This window comes from Physella acuta, unplaced genomic scaffold (genome assembly GCF_028476545.2).
Source record: "Physella acuta isolate Inbredline_101_S28 unplaced genomic scaffold, ASM2847654v3 ptg000411l, whole genome shotgun sequence".
NCBI lineage: Eukaryota > Metazoa > Mollusca > Gastropoda > Physidae > Physella > Physella acuta.
In genome coordinates this window covers 377,277-391,844 of record NW_026731930.1, presented here as the reverse complement: position 1 = coordinate 391,844, position 14,568 = coordinate 377,277, and positions in this window count along the sequence as shown.

Genomic DNA, 14,568 nt, shown 5'->3' with positions numbered 1-14,568 from the left:
AGCTAGATGATTAAACAGAGACTAAGATACGCATTATCAATTTTTATACCAATTAATTGTTGGAAACTCTAATAAGTATAAGAAAATACCTCCATTAAACGAATAGAAGTTTATTGTCGATAATTAGTGAAAATGAAGTATCACATATCGCTATTTTGTGCCCGCTGTGTTAGGGTGTATATATTTACTTATGTACGGCTGTGGTAGGTAGGGTGTATTTATGTTTACAAATGTCCATCTGTGTTAGGGTGTCATAATATGTATACCTATGTTCGGCTATGCTAGGTTGGCATATGTGTATATATTTGTAAGGCCTGCATAACATTTAATTTTTTTGTGTAATATGTTAATATATGTATGATTTTGTTACTGTCTAATATGTTTGCAAATGTTCAACAAACCTAACAATGATCTTAAAAGTTAAATAAAAGACTTTACATTGAGACATGCTCACCCTGACAGACAGTTAACTTGAAGATTTTACATTGTGAAATAGTCACTCTGTTGCCGTTTCCAATTAATGGAATCATCACTGAAGTTGACTTTAATACTGGCTAGTAAACCAAAATTAAATATATTTCTAAAATAAATGGGGATACGCAATTTCTGCGTTGGTTGAGGTAATGGTTAAGGTGCTTCCTCCTCCCCTAAAATTATATCACACCTCATTTTACCAAATCCCTCCATCAAAAAAACTATTTTTTTATATATTTTTTCTACTTAAATCTTAACTAAGCTCGATTTTCTTGACAACACAAATACAATTAAAACTCATTTTCTAGTTTTTACAGCAAAAACGTTTGATTTCTTTTTCTCTCGATCATCATCAACCTCTCCTCTTCTATCCCCTCCCCTCTCCAGATATGTCGTCATGTAAAGACGATCCATTATATATCTGGTACTCTTTTGTAAGCGAAAATTGATATGCATACAGCTCAACACATTATGGGTTCTACATTTAATAGTGAAGCAAAACAATACAATTCACCAAAAAAAATAAAGCAATGTACATCATTATTGGTAATTTGAAGAAAGTTTTCTGTTCTTAATTTGTATTTTCATTTAAGAGAATAGGGACATTACAATACACAACATACCAACCGCTCACAACTTGGATTTAACGATTTCCTCGCATGTCTTTCAAATGAGTAAAAATTAATGCTGCTGTGTTTTAAGTTTGCAATTACAAGAAAATTTTAAACATTAAACAAAGGCACATTTATTATTTTTTGACTTTTATTTGAAACGCTTAATTATAGAATACATGTCTAATTTTAAGAAAAAGTAATAACTCTATTTGATTTATTTATCTGTTTATAATTCGTTTACCAAATAGTCTATTTAATATGTAATTACTTCCCTTGCACATTAACCAAACTAGAAAAAAATGTTTATTAAATATCAGCATCGGAAAACGAAACAAACAAATAATAAAAATATGGGCGACATTGTATCGAATCATATGGATACATTTAACATAAACTAATATATAAACTATGTAACAATGTTAGATACGTATGCGTTACTAAAAGAGATGGTCAAATGTAGCTCAATTTAAAGTTGTGCGTGTGTTAAATATGGCAGGTATTATGTTGATACACTCATGAATCAAGTTATTGAAACTGTCGTTTAAATTAGTGGTCGTAGTAGTCGAGTTACTTATTGCACCGATTCTCTTCTCGACATTTTGACTAAGATCAAAGTGTACTATCTGCTATGGGTTATGTACGGAGTCAGGTAACCCATCTGACCTGAGTGGACTAATTGCCCCGTTCATTTTTGGAAAACAAAAATGTATCGTAATTAAATCATCAGTTATTTTTGAACGCTAAATAATATTAATAAAATAAATCATAACTAATTACGTAAATAACAACTTGTTATAAAAATATATACAATTAATAACTATTTGCTACCAATGAAACGACAACATCAAACACAAATTAAACAATACTATGTACACGTGTTTTTATTTAGTTTAAAATATGAAATATATTTTCTTTTTTTTTAATAAGTACTGATGTATTTTAAGAAACCAAAATTTAGTTCGCAATTAAAAACTGTAATGTGTATATACGTATATATTAATTATACTCCCCCTTGATCATTGTCACGTAGTTAGGTACATTGTTACTGCTCTAGTTGTGATTGCTATTGTATAAGGTTGGCAAAGAAAATAACGTACGCGCTATCTGCCCTGAAATATTACGGTACAGTAAACTGTAATTACTTGTTTAATACTTATTTGTATTTTTTAAATAAACTCATGTCTGAACTCATGTGTATGTAACAGTATAATACACATTTAAAATACCAAAATTAAACAGCTGGTGGGTTATCAGCATTGATGCATTTCTTCAAAAGAAAATTTAACATTTTAACAACACATGCATTTAAAAAAAAAATTAAAATAGGGCATTGGTTATGCCAAAAAATATAGTCTTGATGCTTTGACAATAAGTTGCTTATAGATATGGGTTATCCAGCTACAGGCGATTTGAACACATTGACTTTGACTATAAGTGGTTTGTAAGTAACGATGTTATTTTTTTTACCACATTGTCTTTGCTAAGATGTGGTTTGTCCACACATGTGTTTTATACATATATGATATTTGAATAGGCCTACACATGTGCATTTATTCCACATATATTTAAATAATTAAAAACATATATATTCAAATGAAGAGTTACAATTGATGTCATTTTAATTTAACTATCCTTTTCCGATTAGGTCCGATTCTTTTTTCTCTAAATAAAGCACATGCGCCAACACACACAAACACGAATAGATGTATCACATCGTTATCTCAATAAATCAGTTAAATTATAATAATAAGCTAAACTTTCATTATACTCAAGTTGTATTGACAACACCCATACATATTCAAAATTAAAAAAAAAGAAACGAATATGGTATAGTTATTTTAAGTTATTTTTAAAGTATTTTGTATATCTAAATGCCAAGGACAAACAAAATGGCTTTTTTTTTTACACATTCTACAGTGAGTGACCCGTAATATAATTGTGGTGACCCGTGGACTACTGCTGGTGACCCGAGGGCTTTTGCTGGTGACTCGTGTGATCTACTATAAGTGAATATTTCAATGTGATAACTGATCTAACTTATCTCTATAAAACAGGAATGAACACGAGGGGAAACATTGAATTGATCCATTTCATTCAATTCCCTTACTTAATTTCTTCTAAGCCGACACAAACGTAAATTCACTAAGTATTAAATAAAACAGTTGAGTTGTCGTTTAATTGCTAGATATTTGTAAAATACGATGTAGTGTAAGATGATTATCTTGAGTATGTCGTGTGACTGATTACATGGCAAATGTGTAATTAAAGTCAAATATAAAATTAGGATATCAGTGTTTATGTAACAACTCACGTTTCATAACACATTTTATTGTTATTCTAATATTTTTTTAATTTTTTTCCAAAAGTAAAAGTGTAACAGCATGCACGTTAATGCAATGTTGCTCTAATTTATTGTATCGGTTTTAAAAAAAAAAAGTTGTATATTATGTCCTTCATCCGGCCGCTATATTTAGTTTACTTTATACACACTTTAAAAAAAAACCTCATATTTTAATCTTACTTTGAGACACCAACGGCAACAATTGTGGTACCAGATATTTACTGTTATTGAGTTCGTAATGGTTTTGTCCAGGGATCGGCAACCTTTTGAGATGGAAGAGCGAAAAGTTACAATTTTAAAAATTTCCCAGGTTTTAAAGTTCCACTAACATTTTTTTTTATTTCAATATTTATTGTTTTGTTAGGATTACTAAATAAATTTGACTTGTTATTTAAAATAAATATCTTTATATATATAATATTCATTCAAACATAACGCTTGTTTCGCCAGAGTAATATAATTAGTAATAGATAAAAACAATAATAAAGGACTCTCCTTATCCGCTTTTTAGAAGCAGTTAACTTTTTTTTTTTTCTTTTCGGACATCACCGGCTCAGGAGGTGTCTCCCATTAGCCAGGCAGGCCTCAGCACGGCTATCTCAAACTAACTGGCTTGGGTATATGTTTGATTACCGTGTATCCGTCGCTTATGTCCTTTGGTTCTCACCAGGCTTCTTATCTTCCACCCCAATGGACGCAGGGTAAAGTCGTACCCCACCGTCCAGTACCCGGCTCAACCGTAGGAAGCTAATAACTAAAAAAACTACGTCACACACGTCAAATTAATGATTACTGACTGATAGGGAAATGCATTCTGAATAAAAAATAACATTTCCCATTTAACGATATTCGAAAAAGTCAGCACTTGGAGTTGTTGTCACGTGTCTGTCCCCAGCACGGATGTGGGCGTGGTGCCCAAGTGGCTGTCCGTATACTTTCTATTGCACATGTTCTCGCTGTTCTCTGATGAGTTTTTTTTTCTTCTGTTTAAGCTTGTGTTTCTTTACAGTATAATTTTTTATATAATTTATGAAAATGAAAATAATGTAAATATCGATATTAGTGATTAGAGCTGAAGAGGCGCATATTGACATCGAAAGAGCCGCACGCGGGTCACTAGCCCAGGGGTCGGCAACCTTTTGAGATGGAAGAGCCAAAAGTTACAAATTAACACAATTTCTCAGTTCTAAAGAGCCACTAACATTTCTGTTTCAATAATATGATATTTGATTATGATTATATTTTATATATATATAAATATATATATATATAATTTAAAATAAATAGCTTTCCATATGAAATAATATGTATTCATATAAAAACATTCCCATGTTTTGCACAAAACTATTAAGGTATTTTAGCTAGCTCTGCAAGAATTATAAAATCATTAATCAAATTATATAACTATTTAATATTTACAATAGTTTGGCCTTGCTTGCCTTATAAAATGTGTTCAAACCTGGCTGATAAGTTGCTTTCAGTTTCAAGCACGCCTTTAGATGTTTCCCACGTTTTGTTTAACTTGCTTTCGCGTCTGTTTGTTTGTTTGGTTCTCCAATCAAATATTGCGATCGAAATTTCGGGCACTTCCCAGTTCGCTAGCGCGCTGCAATTTTCAGGGAATCTTTGTTTTTGATGACAATAGAATATTCATTTGTTATTATTACTAAATTGATCCATGGAAACATTTTATTGATCATTTTAGACCCCTATATATTTGTACAAAAAACGTGGGGAAAAAGGGACATAACCCAGTAATTGTAATTTGATGAAAACAAGGTTCGGTACTTTCCCTCTTCAGGCTTACTGAGTAGTGGTCACGCGGTGTTTGTGTACAAACCTATGCAAATCTAACACAGAAGAAACGTCGATTGGAAATGGCACGTGTTTTTTTACGAGTTGTCTTCGTTTACCAATAAAAAAGTGAATGCGAGAAGATCAAATCGATAGCAAGATTTGAATGCAAACAAACAGACAAAGACTAAAAAGTAGAAAATAACTATCATTAAAAAAGTTTTTAAAAAACCCACGTTTTCTGATTGAACTAAAAAGTAGAAAATAAATGCTTTACATCACAATAATGCAAGCGATGAAAAACGTGGGGCGCCGTGATTTTCTTACAGTTTCTAATACTGTTGACTCTCTACAAGCTCCCTAATATAAATCAATAGTATTATCTAATCAATAGTAATATAACTTTTACATCTTATATTAACAATGACCGATAAAAAACTTTTACTTCGGCGCCCCACGTTTTTCATCGCTTATAGTAGAGTGATCGCTTGGATTATTGTGATGTATAGCATTTATTTTCTACTTTTTATGTGCATGTTTTACTGGACCTCAAACTCTCCTAACTTGCTCCGTAGATCTGTGAACTTACCACTCCAAAAATGTTTGGTTTTTATATCCTGCAATTCCACTTGATGCGAGCAAGCATCAATTCCAAATTCCTCACAGTTAATCTCATTTGTTTTTGTGTTGAGATAATCTATTAAGAACGTCCGAGTACTTGCATTTGTTTTGAATTGCTCAAATATCTCATTAAACCAATCCGTCATTATGTTTATAGTAATGCTGATGTGATTCATGTTAATAGTAGCATCGGTTTCATCATGATATTTTTAAATATTTTTCGAAATTAAGTAATTTTCCAATTCTTCAAGCAAGTTATAGGCTGGGTTTTCTTTTCCTTGCAGTTGTACATTTAGCTTTAGTTACTTTATGATATCTACCATGAAGTTTAATGTTTCAATTTGGGATGGACAAATAAATAGGAAGTACAATGAAATAGGGAGTAACTAAACATTTTAATACTCCGCGAGTGTTTATTGTTTATATTTATTACTATAAGTTTAAAAAAAAAAGAATTTATGAGTTTTAAAAATAAAATATAAAAATTATTAATACTTATGCATGGAGCTGAAGAGCCGCATCTTGACACCAAAAGAGCCGCATGCGGCTCGCGAGCCGCATGTTGCCGACCCCTGCACTAGCCACATGTTGCCGACCCTCAGTTATATGTATAGTAAAAATTCTCAGGAAAAAAAACCACTTTTAGCGATGAAAAGAGTATTATTTAAGTCGACTTTATCTCAAGTCTTTAAAATAGGTAACATACATCATGAAAGTATTTTTGTTTCAATTACATATATATTTTAAATAGAAAACAAAGGCGGTCTATAACAATTTTCATTTAAGCATGTTTACTATACATTGTTTTTGTTTATACTTATAAAAGCATATGTGTGTTTTCATTTACTTTGTTTCCAATTTATTTAATGTACGTGCTTTGTTAATTAAATATGTAATTATTTCCCCTACTAAAACTTACAGAAGAAAAAATAATACAATATAATACTTACATTGCTTAAAATGACTAACGGTAAAGAAGACTTAACTTACTATAATCATTATTGTGCTTTGTAAATTGGTGCTAGAAATTTTACTAACATTTAGACACATTTAAATAAATAAACTAAATAGAAAATATGTATGTATGATATATAGTGCTATTTTTGGAGCAGTTCAAGTGGGGCTCAATATAAAGTTGTGTGTTAGTTCCATATGGCAGAGTTTATGTCAATGCAATCCTTAATACTTTATTGAAACTGTCATTTGAAGCAGACAACACAATGGTGTAGACAGATTAGACCGAGAAGTATTAGGAGATAGGCGAGACAGTCAAAGTACAGTATAGTAGGTTACATGAGTGTAGAAGATTGACTATGTGCAAATAAAGAAATATTATAGCATGTTTTGAATTGTATTGTGTTTGATTTTACACTTTATGCCAAGTTACATACGATTAAGAAAAGGCGATCCCGGTAAAGTAAATCCGACATATCAGCGTACTATTATATAACGTGTCACACATTGGTCTACATTTACATATCAAGGCATACATGACCTTACACGTACGTATGATGCCATTCATGATTTACCAGATAGCTTAACTATATTTGTATTACCAGTCACACGTTATATATGTAGTGTACATATCAGCAATAATAATGTGTATCTATATCAATTTCAGCGTCCTTACAACAATTGAGTTTGTATAACAATCAATTGTCATCTTTTTCACGGAACCACAGTCATCTATTAACCCAACACCATAAAGAAGTTTCCTCTTTTATTTTGATTTGTTTACAATTAAAAGTGATAAGCAAAGTAACTAAAGATCAATGTAGCACCGACAATTAAACTTATTCGCATGTCTATGAAAAATGTAAACACATTAAAACAAATTTTCAGACTCTATAAATACAACAGCTTTAAACAAAAAACACCTACTATTCTGAACATTTTTTATATCTCTTTCAAATTATTATTTCATAAATATTTAGTTTGATTTACATGTCAGGCGTAATACTTTGGTTCATGTTTGTTTTATATGATCTTTTACGCGTCTAATAATTAACACTAGAATGGCTTTGCCTCCCTTATAATTGTGACGGTTTTTATGGGAAGTAATAGCAAAATAATTAAAAGAAAAATGTATGTCCAGTATAAAATGTGTATTGGAAGTTAGAACATACCATCATGTGACAAAGTAGTCGAGAGGTTGATACCGCGTCCCGGCCTTAAGTCAAACATCAAGTTGATATTCTTGTATGGGTACTGTTTACAATTTACCCTAAACATCCTACCAATTATTAAACATATATACTTATAATTTAAGATTGTTAGAGTGAAGCCAACTTAAACTTCACGCTTATAATTTGCATTTGCGTAGCGCTTTTAACCGTATTCATGGAACGTCTATACATAATGTTTACATGTGCTTTTTAAGATTTTTGCTATAGCTTGAATGATAAAACCGTTTTGTGTTTCGAATACAATCGATGAATAGACTGTAGAAATATGTTAAGTCTGTATTTGATCAATTCGACCGTAGAGCCCGATTATAGATTTAATAATACACAATTAGTAATTGATGTTTGTATGACCTATTTTAGTCCTTACTTATTTCATATTAATATTTGTTAATATTTGTTACTAAGGGTTTCTTGTATCTACTGAGTAAGACGTTAGGTTACTTGTTTCATCAAAACCAATTGTTTCACAATATAGAGCTAGGAGATTAAACACAGACTACATCACGCACAATACATTGTTATGCCAATTAGTGGTTGCAAACTATAATAAATATAATAAAGTATAAGTGCATTCATTGTATTATAATTGTAGATCATAGTAATAATAAATCATAAATACATAATGTTTTGTTAGTTCACATTATAAAGACAAGAAAATAATTAAGCGATTAACATTTAAGTTTGTGTGTTAAAGTGTAATATGTTAACATTATTATGCATGGCTGTGTTAAGGTGTAATATGTTTACATATATAAAACCTACCTAACAATGATTTTGAAAGATAAATAGAAGACGTTATATTGAGACATGTTCACCTTGACAGAGACAGTTAGAATGGAATACTTTATATTGTAAAATAGTCACTCTGTTGAGTTTAACATTGGCGATTAAAGGTATGTTTAAAACTCTGGGGATAAGCAACTTCTGCCTTTGTTGAGGTTATGATTGATACATGGTACGCTTGTTTTTTATTTATTGCATCCTGGGTAATGGACATCTCTAAAGAGTTTATTTATTCTTTTAATTGTCGGATTTGGCGGTGGCGATGTAAATAATTTTGGTGACGACGCATTTATTTAAAATGGCTGCCCTCGTTAAAAAAGTGTTGGTACTGAAATTATATAACACTAACGTATTTTCAATTAAGTTATTGCTAGCTTGTTTCTATTCATGATTGTTTGTGTCGTGTATGTTTTTATAATAAGTTAAGTCAAATGGTTTTAGTGTGTGTCGCTGTCAGGTTTAGTGGGAAATCGTGTTTTTCCATCTTTCAGAATTGTGTTATTATCTATGAGTAGGTGGCTGTGAGCGTTCAAGTAGACGATTTTTATCCAAATTGATTTCTATGAGATTTGTGTGAAGATATTTGTGGGCTACTCGGTGGAAAGTTTTCTCTTGATCTAAGCTGAGTATGCCTGCTGGGCTGTTTTTATCGTGGGTATACTGAATGATATCTCTGATTAGGTGATTGTGTATGTTCCTTCTTTTGATATTGCATAGTTGGTCAACATAAATTAAAAGATTTATTTAAAAACCCGGCTGTTCAATGGTAGTTATGTTGTTTTTAGTAGATAATCTAAATCCAGATCTTAGCGTCTACGTCTAGTTTTTCCATAGATCTAGTCTATATCTAGAATCGAGATCTAGATCTATATCTAGAATCCAATTAGATATAGTAAAAACTTTAAAAAAATTAGGCCGAGAAAATCGTATTGTATACATTTCATAGCGTACGTAGAATCTAGCTCTAAATCATATTTGAATGAAATAGTTCATTTCTTTATTTTATTCTAAACTCGAAAGATGACGTCATCAGTTTCGTGCTCTTTTTTTTAGTGTACAAGAAATGACCTCTTAGAAACGGGAAATAGTACGTTTTAAGTAAAATTGACTCCCTTTTAAATTAGAGAGTATTCAGTATATAGTGTGTGGAATTACCCGTGTGTTGAATTACCCCGGGTTACACAATGGACACCAGCGAGAAAAGTCTCAAAGGTATTTGAGAGGTGTATAAATTCATTAAAAAATCATGCACAGCGTATTTACAATTAATATGGTTATAAAATCCTGCCTGTCTGGTTTTTTCGGACTTTACTAAAGATTGGATGTATTTGATGTTTATAATATTTTCGGTAACTAAATAAAAATTTTAAAAAAAGCAACAACAATTTGGTTTTCACGTGTAATGGCGACATAAACATGGCATCCTGCTATTGGATAGGCTGCCATAGATTTTATTGTACACATTGTAAGCTAAAAATAGAAAACTAGGTCATGGGGTTTTAAATTTGCATTGTTATTTAAAAACTTGATCTGCAAAGTTTTGTAAACAAATAGTTATCGATCACTAAGTTACTGTACAGCCAATCAATATTTGTCTTACGAAAGTGAAACATCCGCGTATAACTTAGGCTTGATGAAAATAAATAGAAATGTAGCCTTAAACTCAACAAATTATTTTCAAGTTCTCTGGATTTGCAACTTTTATAGCATTTATTCTAAGAATATAAAATTTCTAAATTAATTTTAGGCTTAAGTTTTTTTTTTTTTTTTTTTTTTTTTTTTTTTTTTTTACGGTCTAAATCTAAAAAAAACACGTTTTTATTCCATGACAACAACATTATGGAAGGAATCTCGTCAACTCGCTCGCCTCCATTAAAACAAACAGGCCTACAGTGTGTGCATCAATATACACATACATTTCCGTATGTATTAATTATATGTTTATCGCAAGTAAGAACTAATAACTTGGTCATTACAAAGCATGCCAGGAATCCACCCAGACTACACAACATAGAAAACGTCCAACTATCTCCATTCACTTATCTTCAGGCAATAATGTTATAGCATATGTACTATATAATGGTGGTGCTCTTAAATGAATATATATTATTTTGATTTGGTATTTTAAACGAGCATTTCACACTTACTTCCCATGTTTGTTTCTTTTAACAAAGGACAGAAGACAACTCAAAGACACAATAACCGACTACTAGATAAATAGGTACTTTATAAAGAAATTAATTTATATATTTTATTTATTATCTATTATCCATATAACAATACTACTTTAACAAATTCAATTTAATTTGATAGGTGAATATATATTTTGATACATTTAAAAAACGAACAACAGGTACTTATTTTATGTAGATTTCTATGTAAGATAAATTAAATAATTCTCGTTATTTGGATTTCCAGGTAGCTGTTGGCTAAATTATTACTTTGTTTAACCATCTGAGTTTTGCTTCAAAATAGAACATGTCAAAATACAGCCTTGAACAGCTGTTACACTTCTCTTCCCACTGCAATGTCACATGTCTTTTCATGACGTAGTAAGTATAACGCGGCTTGCGTTAAAAGGGGAATAATTTTCTTTCCAAAAAAAAATAAACCAGGAGTGATCTCCCCTAAACTTTCTTGAATATTCTTATATGAAACAACAGGCGATGCAACTCGGGAAATAGGCACGACTTTTAATCCATTTTAAACACTTAACCTTTTAGAAATAGAATAAAATCTTGTAGAAAAAAGAATTGCACACCAAGTGAACGCCAAGTAAAGATGTTCATAATAGTGCGGAATATTATTAGTACTTTATACATTTTATGCGTTTTTTGAGAAATCGGAAATAGCGTAAATTAGTACTTCCGGTCAACGGAAATTACTCAAAATTTGACAGAAGGTAGAGAATTAGATATTTTACTTACATGTGAAATTTCATTTATCTATCTGAAATTTTACTCAAGTTATAGGCTTTTGAAAAATTCAAAGTAGAAAAAGTACCACTTTAGGTTATCGGAAATCGCTCAAAATTTGAAACGGATCTACGATTTTGATGAAATACTTATATATTAAATTTCATCAACCTAACTCTAACGGTACTCAAGTTATTGTGTTTACATACACACACAAAGACACACAGACACACAGAATTGCACAGTCCAGTTTGTCCGACTTGATAACGCATAAAACGCCAAAAGGTTTATATATTTGTATTTATAATTTTTGCCTGATTAAAATAAGTCCTATACTCCGGATGTGATGAAGGACTGAGGTGTAAAACGGTGAAAACTGTCAAAATTTCAAGCTGTTTTTGTGCACGATTACAAGACTTTCTCTATACTTCGTATATACCAGAAAGTAAAAAGATAACACCACCCTCAACACATTTGGTATCCAATTAGAATCTTCATGCATCTCTGTTTTTTTTTTTCGTTTCAACCTTTTATTAACATATTGTTAATATTTTCTATTGATTTCTCACGCTGTTTATATTGTAAACAAAACTGTAAAAACATTTAAGACTATTACTATTATGGAAAAAAAAAATGTTTTTATTTCTTTATTTCTTATTATCTTCTTTTGAATTGTTGATCTTTTTTTTTTTTTTTAGTAATGTTCACCATTTTGTTCATGTAATGATAATTTTTATTAATGTTTGAACTATGTCAAATGCTAAGCACACACACACATGTGTATATGATATTGATGTAAATATTTCTATTTGAAAATAAAGGCAACCTTTTGATTAAAAAAAAAAAAAAAAAAAAAAAATTAATCAGCTAATCTGTATCGGATATTCACTAATCTGCTTTAAAATATTATAAGCAAAAAGATATATCTGAGGCTGATATAATTCTGACATAATGTAGTGGATCCAAAATATCAAGTGACTTCTATCGCAGTTGAAAAGAACAGAGATATGATTTAATAAAGTTAATGCTCACCGAAAAAACGTTTTTTTTATACATAATAAGTCAAGCTACATGTATAGATGGTGGCGGTGGGCAGTAGTTATATATGGTCATAAGGTGATAGTCTGTTGTGAATTTTGACCCGTGCTTAAACTTGACAATATGATTAAAAAGACTCAGCTGTTCACTCGACTACACATTGTATCTGTATCGTGCTATATCGAATCATCGTATAAAAAATGTACGATATTCACAATTCAAGATATATGAAATATATAATACATCCAACAGCGGCAGTTGGATGACCCGAACTCTACTTGTTATTTCAAATATAATATTTCTATTTTTTTAATAATACTTTTAAGAGGAAATAATAACATACAATACGGATGATGGTCAATAAATGTTTAAATTGACTTCATCGCTTGTTTTTTAAATGTTTAACAAAATAATTGACTGTTTACTTTCGCAATGATTAGCACGTTTGAAATATAATACGACACATCTACATTTTGTATGATGTTTGATTTCTAAAAAAATATGATAAACAGCGTTTATTTTGAAATATAGAACAGTATGTCTGTTTTATTTAAATTTTCTCGAATTCATTAAACGAATTCTACACTACCCCACCCCCTGCCTCCAACACTCCACCAACTTCACACAACCCCGCCCTGTGAAAGTAGCCGTTTACAGACGATAATGAAAATATCAAGCAGAACTTATTATCTCCCCTTCCTTTCGAAACATTTAAAACTAAATTATCTGCCCCTAACAGCCGTCACATTCAAAACGGCTCTACTAATGTAAACATTCGCGGTGAACCACAGCTCACCTGAGAGGCGGGAGATGAGGGGGTGGCTAATTAGAATTATATATATAGATCGATGAACATGTTGTGCCCATTTTGTCGGGCATTACTTCCCTTGCAAACTTTCGAATCGAGAATTAAAGTTATTGCTAGATATAAAAATACTTATCTGCATTGGTAAAAATAATTTTTAGACTACCATGTACATAAACATTTAGTCTCATTTAAAATGAACTAAAATATAAAATACGTAACTAGGTAACACATGTAAAATAAGTCACCTCTAAATTGGGAGCTGGTCAGATGTAGATCAATATAAAGTTGCGTATGGGCAAAATATGGCAAACATTATGTTATTACATATTATTAAAATAAAACACATTCAACTGCAATTTTGAGGGGGTGGTTGTAGGCTGAGATGTGACGTCATTTTAAGGGGGTGGTCTGGCTTATTGTGACGATATGTGACGGAAGGGAGGGGGGGGGGGGGTAAATCGTCAAAAAAGCGTGACGTATTTAGGGATGACCCATTATGGGTTCTGTACGGAGGACTTTTCTGTGGCCGTAGTTTATTTGTTTTTGTTTTTTTGTTATCAATGGGAATCTTGTTAAAAACACTTGATTTCGTTCTAAAACTGTTATGTCTCCCTGACTAAGGAGACTTGAATTTTGTTTAAGTGAGAGAAAGCGAGAACGTACAAGTCTTATTGTGCGTATTTTCAGGATCAGTTTGGAATTTCCAAATAAATGTTGTATAAGTTATGTTTAAGTTTTCATGAAACTGATCGAAAAGGAATATTAGTTCGAAGGTGCCAAAAGGAACTAGCGGGGCGGGGGTGGGGGTGGGGGTAGAGATTTTGTCGATAGTAAAAGTTTTATATAATTTTTAAAAAAGCAGGAAATAGGCTGTATTTCCGATGATTCGGTAACAATGCTTAAACCGACTTCATCTCAAGTCTTTAAAATTTGTAACACACATCGTGAACTTGTTTATATTTCAAGCACATAAATAATTTAAATATAAAACAAA